This window comes from Trachymyrmex septentrionalis, unplaced genomic scaffold (genome assembly GCF_001594115.1).
Source record: "Trachymyrmex septentrionalis isolate Tsep2-gDNA-1 unplaced genomic scaffold, Tsep1.0 scaffold9, whole genome shotgun sequence".
In the NCBI taxonomy this organism is placed as follows: Eukaryota; Metazoa; Arthropoda; class Insecta; order Hymenoptera; family Formicidae; genus Trachymyrmex; species Trachymyrmex septentrionalis.
The window spans coordinates 4,170,387-4,179,176 of NW_017306091.1; the positions used below are offsets into that span (position 1 = coordinate 4,170,387).

An 8,790-nucleotide genomic window follows, 5' to 3' on the forward strand; every position below is an offset into this window, starting at 1 on the left:
GGAGATAAATTATTACTCGCGCGCGCGCGACTAGTGAATGAAAAGCGGCATAGCGCTCGGCACGTCCACGCGCTCGCTATATGTATATACCCCTTTGCTATCTTTACCGGCGATGCACGGCGAAGAGATCTAGGAAAAGACTACGCTCGACGTGTCTCCCGCGATCGAATTCGGTTTATTATACAAGAGCGTACACCACCGCTCGGAGTGAGGGTCAGCGACCACCAGGGGCTTGCACACCGGCCTATACATCCCCCAGGGCCGCGACACGGTGAAATCGGTATCGGGAACGAGCGAGCGTAATATTACAACGATGTTGTAATAAGGTAACGTCAGAAATAAACCGCTGGATAATCTCGCTGATGCGGGATCGTGCGCGGTGAGGGTTGTCGCGGGAAGAATTTGTTCGAGAAAGTCGATTAGTTGGGGAATTAGGGAATTAGGGTTTCCGTGCGTTTCAGCGGAATATTATCGAAGGTTTAAGTGCAGGATGCCGAGACAGCTGTTCAAACACTAACCACGGACTAATTCTTCGGTTAACGGTTTGGAACGATCCGGATGTAATATAAAAGTCTATTATCGGTATTGTAGTACCGTCCATAACTTACGGCGTATCAAAACGCAATGAAAATATTATACGTCGCGGCAAATGCTCGGCGACATGCTGAAGGCTTGTCCCCACTGAAGCCGAGCGTGCCAATCGACGTACTGGCTTCTGCTTTTTCTTTACAAAAGAAGGAAAGGAAGAAAAAGAAGCAACCAATGGGGCATAATCAGTGGGGGCGAGTTTTAAGTCATAAAGAAAATTTCAACGATCGTATAATTGAAGAGTAATTAAACACAACACGTGTAACGTATGATTTCTCTTCGACGTTACCGAATGTTTGACAGTATAATTATCATATTTTGATGTAGTTTTATATATTAGGTAAATACAACATAGCGAGTAAATGGATTTCCATATGAATTTATATTTATTGAAATTTTACTAGTGCACGTATATAAAATTTAATTCGTGATGCTTCTCATAAAATTTACGCGAACACGTAAAATGCGATTTTCCGCAAGAATCAAGGCGAATTAAATAACTTAAGTCAATAAGAGAATTGTAGGAAAAATTTTGTCCCACAAACACACATTCAAACGTATCAATAAAAATAATCTATAAAAACTTTCGTATTTTTGGTAATGCCTTGAGCTGTAGTAATAGGTACATACATCTTTAATATGATATCCGCGAAGTGTTACGTAACGCTTGACCTTCACCCCGGAGTCGAAAAAGAAGGGAAAAAAGTGATGGAAAATTATGAAATCCTTATCAGAAGGCGGACACGAGAGCAGGTTCCAGTCGAGCGAACGGCCCGTCTACTTAATCATCGTGCGTTCGTTTCATTGGCGAGCCGGTTGCAGCGATGCCGACACGTGAGGCTCATTTGCATCTCGTTACATCGCGCTGATTAATAATCGGCCGTTAGCGAGATGCGACTTCGTCGATCGAAGAAACGCTGCTATCCGACTACATAGATGTACACCTATATATGTCGCACACACTGAGAGCGCGCATGTGGTCCAGCTGATAGAACTTGTGCCTTATCGCGCCGGGCGATTGTGTCCGCGACCGAGCCGAGTCAATATCGGATTCAAAGGATTATCGCGCGAGATGCGCCGAGGTCGAGATACAATGAAATGTGAGAACGCGATACGGAGAGGTGACAAAGTTTAGAGAATCGCGCCGAGCGCGAACAGGATGCGTTGCGATACGTATTTAATACGGAAATTAATTGAAGAAGATATTATATTAAGTGTGTCAATTCTCCCTACTTCCGACGTTATTTTCGGAAAAAAAAAAAATATTCGGCATTGCCTGATTAATTTTACGTTATTATGTTTATAATAATACGGAAGCAACGGTTTTATTCAAGTATCCAATTCAGTTGAAAATACAGATCTGAAGATCATTGTTTAATTAGATCAAAAATCATAATCAAGAACGCTGAAGCCGATTACCAAAACGTCAACGTTTTTTTACAGCATCGTTCGAGTTTCTTACTTAGTTTCTTAATTGGTTTGACGATACAGAAAAATTATTTTTAGATGTTTCAGCAAAAAAAAAAAAAAAATCGTTCCTTCCGGGCATCCGTCACTGGCAAAAAATTGCAAAAAACACTCTAGAAAACCGGAAATGGAGTAAAAACGAGTACTGCACACTGCAATCTTTTTCCCCATTTGAGGAATACGTAATAAACTTTATCTATCTATTTATCTATGCCTTATTCTTTATATCTTATCCTCGTAGCTGATAATTTCAGACCTACGCTTGTGTGCGTATGTACGTGTTACTCGATGGAATCTTCGCTCGACTAACAACTATGCCGGCTCGTTAGGATGTCGCTTTGTCGGATCGTTTATGCGTGCAAACCTGCGCAGATTCCGCACCGATGCTCGCGCGCTAGATAGCGAACCGATCAAAACGACCATCGATGATTTATGGTATTCCGAGTAAAATAACGCAACGTGTAAATAAAAAGTTACCGCGCTTTCTTCATCGCGGAAGATACAGCCGGAATGAAGGCTGCGTAATAATATATAGAGAAATCGTAGAGAAATTAACAAGGAGTAAAGAAATCTCGCAGTCACAACAATAATTCCACCGTAATGGGAAGTATTGACGTTTCGGAATTGCGACATTTATTTAGTTACGGATTAAGCGAAGTTTCATCCATCGGGGACGAGAGAGATATCTCTGCAATCGTATGAAATTGATCTGCTCCGAAATATTGGGTTTCTTCCCGCTCCACATTTTTCTCCGTCCCAAATAAAAATGCGACGGCGCGCGGCGCGTATTCCAGATGATCGAATATTGTTTTAAGGATCTGATTGAAGTATCTCGCCGTGGGCAGGAGATATAATTTATCACGGAGGCGTGACCCTCGGATTACACGGTAGGCACCGAGCGCGCTCTTTTCTCTCTCGTGTTCTGCGAAGGGAGGGCGCCTTTAATCGGAGCGAGAGAACCGAGCTGGGTCCCCATTATTTTCTCGGTCAACCTAACAAAGTCGATATAACGACAGAAAAAAGAAGAATTAGTAATCCCCAATCGGAGGTTTCAGAATCTTAAACGACTTCACGTACTTTACACGTCATCGCCATTACTCCAGTTCGATACGCGTAGCGTTTTCCTTAACTTCCTTATGCGTTTATTTATAAGTGAAATCTACACTTGTCGCAGTTTATCTGTAAAAATTTGTGTAAAAATTCGTGTAAAAAGAATTTATATGCGTATCGAGCGTACGACGCGCGACGGTACGACAGCAAATCTATCGTTAACGCAATATACTACAATACAATCGGACCATTCTTTAATAGCGGAAATACGATAGGGAGATTTCAGCGAACATCGTCGCTATCATGCGTACGCAATCGCTATTACGTAGTGTAAACGATAACTATTACGTTTTAAGATTTTCACAACGAATCATAAAAAGAATACAACGCTGATCTTTTGCAGCACGAAAAGTGTTTCCCTCTCCTCCCCCCCCCCCCCCGCCCCTCTTTAGATTAATCTTCTTAATGTGAACTCTGTAGAGGATTACTACAATTAATAAATTTTGATTTTTTTATTAGAAAAATCCCGTTTCTTCTTCATTTCGAATTCATTTTCTACCGGTATCCATATCCCAGCTATAAATTATGTAATATTTAAATTATATAACCTCTTCGTTTAGCTCCGGTTATAAATTAGATAAAGGAATTACTACTACATGTCAACGTAAACAATGTAATACTGCGTTTCTCTGATTGTCTTATCAGTATACAGCATTAATTCCAGCTTGAAAAATGATTAACCGTATCGGACGTGCATTCGTAGAAAACGATAGTTCCATCTTTATAAAAAGCTTAATTATTTTATCGTAATCATTCCTAGTCGCTCCTCGTATCTCACGTTATCAATAAAACACTATTGAATATATCCCAGGAGAATTATACCCTTGTCATTCGGGTAATTCTGACCAGAGAACGTCAGACCATGACGGATCTAATACGGAATGATTATGAAATTACGACATTTTGAATAAGACAGTCCCAGATATCGAATTAGGAGCGGAATACTAAAGCATACAGTAGTAATCGAATTAAAGACAAGATACGGATCGCCGGTTACCGCATTACTCGCAATTACTATTCAGTGTCGTCAAATTACCGTTTCTACCACCGCGAAATGGTGTTAAACGTTGCTATTTTAATAACAGTTAAAATCTCGCGATAAGACATTTGTTCGGCTTGCCCGTGGCGATAATGAAGTTAGGAACAATTGTTCAGAATTAATGTGCTTCGCGTTTCGGATAAAGCAGAGATTGAATCTCGTCCGCGCGCGGAGAGATCAAAGATCATAACGTGTGAGAGAAAACATGAAGATTATCATCGCATAACTTGGCGAAACGGCGATCTCGGCTGGTCGGAGACTTCTCTCCGCGAAGCTCGCAGGGTCGAGGAGTCTCGACCGTCTCTCTCTTGGATGAAGTCCAAGAAGACACGCATACCTAACGAACATAACATCGATAGTAGAGGGGGGAGGTCTCTTGATGGAGATTCACCGTGACTGAAAGAGTGTTTCTCCTTATCCTCCCACCCGCGCTCTTCTCTCTCTCTCTCTCTCTCTCTCTCTCTCTCTCTCTCTCTCTCACCCTCCCTCTCTTTCTCTGTCACCCGGTTTTCTTTCTCGTGCGTTGCTACTGCGTTTGGTAAACTCACCGGATCTCGCAGCCTACTGGATCATCAGCGGGGCATGTCGATGGCGGGAGTCAGGTCGGTCGGCCGAGTCCCTGCTGAGCCGCGGCGTATCGATCTGCCCCGCGAGAGCGTCAACGAGAGCGAGGCCGAGAGCAAGCGAGCGAGCGAGCGGGCGATCCTCGGGATCTCGGCGTCGCGACGCGGCGAGCCACACCGCACCGCACCGCACCGCACCGTATCGCACCGCACCGCACCGCGCCGAGCCGCGATCTCGCTCGAGGACGTGCCGCGTGTCGTCGAGGATGTCGGCGACGACAACGTGAACGCACACCGCCAACTAGTTAGCGTTGGAGAACGTGCGGGAGTCGCCGACAACGAAAGGTATCGTCGTCGTCGTCGTCGTCGTCGTTGTCGTCGTCGTCTCGTCTCGTCTCGTCCCGTCGCGTCGCGTCACGTCTCGTCTCGTCCCTCTTTGTTTTTTTTCTCTCTCTCTCTCTCTTTCTCGCTCACGACGTTCGGCCGTTCTCCAGAACGACGTCAATGGTCCCGTGCGCGCGATCGATATCTCCTCCCTCACACCGCGATAAAGCACCCCCGCGGGCGCCTTGCACGACGGAGAGAAGGGAAAGAGAGGCGAAGATCGTGAGACGGCGCGATCGTTCGCCGATCAAAACAAAACTTGCCGCTGCTGCTGCTGCTGCTCCTGCTACTGCTACTGCTGCTGTTGTCGTTACTACTCCTCCTTCTCGTTCTCCTTGCCGGATGCTGATTCTCGCACACTAATTCGCGTCGTCGCTGACCGATACCACGCCGAACCGAACCACGACGAACGAACGGAGGAATCAACGAGAACCGACAGGCAGGCACACTCACGACTATCTCTTTCTCTTTCTCTCTCTCTCTCTCTCTTGCGGCGGTTCTTTTTTTCCTCTCTTTGGCACACTCTCCAACCGGACTACTCTCTTCCTCTTTCGCGTTCGCAAGCACAAATTGCGCGCGCGTGTGTGTCTGTGTATGTGTGCGTACGTGTCGCGTGCGACGCTCCTGCTTTCTCGCCGCTCGCGGTCCGTCGGCGACGATTCGATCTTGTTCACCGCCGCTAGTCGACGATTTGCGTCGCGGTACGTATCGAATGAGAAAAATCAATCACGAACGTTTGCCAATTTTATTAAAGTCCGAGTCCTTCTTCGCTCTTGCCTCTTCCTTCCTCTTCGTTCTCTCTCTCTCTCTCTCTCTCTCTCTCTCTCTCTCTCTCCCTCCGCTTCCTTCACCTTCGCCGTGAATCACTCGCACGATAATATTTATAGGGTCTTATCTCGATTGATAACGTGAATAAATTCTTAGGTCGTTTGTGCGTCGGTACGTCGGTACGCGCGCTCACTCCGTTCCGTGTGTCGCGCGCGCGGTTGAGAGATAGGTTAGCTTTTATCCGCGACGTGATCGCGGTGACTAGATGCGTTGACTAGAGATGCACGGCGAAACGAGCGTCTTTCTTAAAATATACTTTACACGCGTGACAAGCACGACGGTGATGGCGAAGACGGCGCTCCGACGGCGTAACACGCGCGGACGGCACTGCTTCTCCTCTCTACGCTACCAGAGCGTATTCAAATTTAGACACGCGTCGTCTCTCCGCGACTCCGACGGCGACGGGTGCTGCCCTGGCGCACACAGTCGCGCGTATGTACGACGTATTGCACGACGACCAGCACAACGACGACGACGACGGCGGCGGCGACGGCGGTAGCCGCTTGTAGTGAGCTTGCCGTGAGGACGGTTAAAAAACCGGGGCGGTCGCGCGCGCTTCGACCAGTTCGCCCCGAGTTCGCGGTCGAGCCTGAAATAAAGATTTGAGGAAGTCGCGCTGAGAACCAAGCGAGAGAGAGTGCGCGTATATGCGTGCGAGCGAGACGGACGGAGGAGGAGCGCGCGCGCGCGCGAGCGAGAGGTAGAGATGGAGCGAGAGGAGGGAGCGAGAGAGAAGGCATGAGCGAGCAAGAGGGGGAAACGAGTCGTCGCGGCTGGTAATCGTGTACCAGTCGGTCCACCTCGCCTCTGAAGTTTGCTACGGTGAGCCGAGATACGTCGCCGTGGCGCGACCCCCTATTGGTCGATAACGCCACGGACGTCAGCCGGCAGCCAGCCAATCGCGCCGTCCAGTGCTCGCGCGCGCCATCTCACGCCGCTTATTGTCAGCTCGTCGCTCGTCGTAAGCCGCGTCGTCCCGCGTCCTCCTCGCACTCGCAACGCCGCGCCGTCGCATGTTCTCTTGCGACTGGCTGGTGCCAACAAAACGCGTGCGCGACGTGATCGTTTCGCTCGCGTCAACAAGAGTGGAGTATCGCGCGCGAAGACTTGCTCCGATCACAGCGGCGTAAACCAAAAAACCGCGCGCTTTTGTTTTTCGTCTCTCTCTCTCTCTCTCTCTGTCTCTCTCTCCTCTCTCTCTGTCTCTCTATCACCTTTTCTTTATCGATTATGATGATAATCTTGGCTTCGTCGATTGTCCTTTCTCGACGATTGAGCTTACTCAAAAACTCCGAGCTTAAGTTAACGCTATACGCGTTAAGTAGAAAAAGTATTCAAAATGTGAAGAAAGAAATGCGTATCGACATGTACCTTCAATGTTGACTGCCTATTCTGTTTAATGACTATTTCTATGTAGATTAATTTTAATCTTGGTTCTCAACTTAATTTTCATCTTTTTCTAATTTTAAGAATTAGGAAAAAAATGAAGAGTAAATTGAACCGAGATTAAAGTTAATTTATATTGATGTAAACAAACTTCTTTATAAATTTTCTATCACAACAAACAGCACAAATCTGAGTCTGTCTCTAGATTTTTATTGATGCAAAGATTTACTGATGTAAAACGCAATAAATTAAAAACTGCATACTTAGATAGATATCATCAAATTTATATACTCCATAGCTTTAACTTTCTATTTAACCCTAATCGATATTCGCGGATTCAATGGACCCGAATTTTCTTCAATACACTTCGATAACGTTGTAAAAAATATACAACAAATGTTTTTCACAACCTTACATAATTTTAAGTTACAAACATCTTTCTAAACGTGCGAATATTAATCAAGGAAACGTAGCGGAATACCGATTAGGATTAATAATAGTAGAATCGAGAGTTTCAAATAAAGCTTGCGGGAAGGCTGATAAAAGGCATAAATGCAGTTCACAGCAATTTGGGGAAATTGCACACTAACGATTTCTCAAATCTTCGCTCGTGCGAGGATTACCATCAGGAAATCAAATCGATATGCGGCAAGCAATCCGCAATTCCTAATGGTAATCGTTCGGCATCTAATTTGCAATCTTGCGACGCACATGTCAAAGTATAATTAATTTCTTTCACGATGTAGTATTTTCCTTCGGACGTGAGGCAAAGTGTGAGAGAACCTGTGTACCGCGACACGCACCTTGGAAAAAAAAAGAAAAAAAAAAAATACTTTGGCGCATCACGAAAAAGAGGTGATTATGAAACGAAGTTAACAGCGAGATTACGAGTCGTTACGTAGTCGTGCGCGGTTAGGATAGGAAGTGCACGCAAAGAGAGAAAGAGAGAAATGAATAGAAAAACACGGGGATATGCCGTTTAACGGCGCCCTGGCGTCAGTCGATGCGCGATGCGCGATTCGACCGGCGAAAGGCCGCGTGTTTACGCAAACGTAGCGCGCATCCTTACACTTTATTAATATTTCGCCCGCCAGAAATAACGCGGCGGCGTGGCGGTATGGTTCAAGAATCGACCTGCGTTTTATACGGAGCTGGCGCATTACAAAGTATGTATGCGCGTCTTGGAGTCGACGAAAATAACAATTGTGTTATAGACCGGTCGTACGTGAACGCACGGCGACTGCCCGAGTCATGCACCGCGGTATGCAAGTATCGCAAGTGCACGATTCTATTTAAGGCGTTATCCGCGCTTCCGCTCGATTTCCGCGTAACATTGCACGAGAGAGAGGTGCGTACCCACCTCCCTTTGTCTTTCTTTGTTTCGTGACACAAACAGCATTCGACCGAATTCGGTCTCTCTCTCTC

At 46.2% G+C, this 8,790-nt stretch overlaps 1 protein-coding gene across 7 annotated transcripts in view; it reads right to left on the reverse strand.

Annotated features, from left to right (window-relative positions):
- Window positions 1-8,790, reverse strand: part of LOC108755853 (myocyte-specific enhancer factor 2) — an 83,706-nt gene that overhangs the window by 25,059 nt on the left and 49,857 nt on the right. Inside the window, exon 1 of one of the 7 annotated variants that reach the window (XM_018499186.1) lies at window positions 4,753-5,150. The exons of the other annotated variants lie outside the window; for them this stretch is intronic. The gene's annotated coding sequence lies outside the window, so the exon portion shown is untranslated. Of the gene's footprint in view, window positions 1-4,752; window positions 5,151-8,790 lie in introns of those variants that run through there. 7 annotated transcript variants of the gene reach the window in all.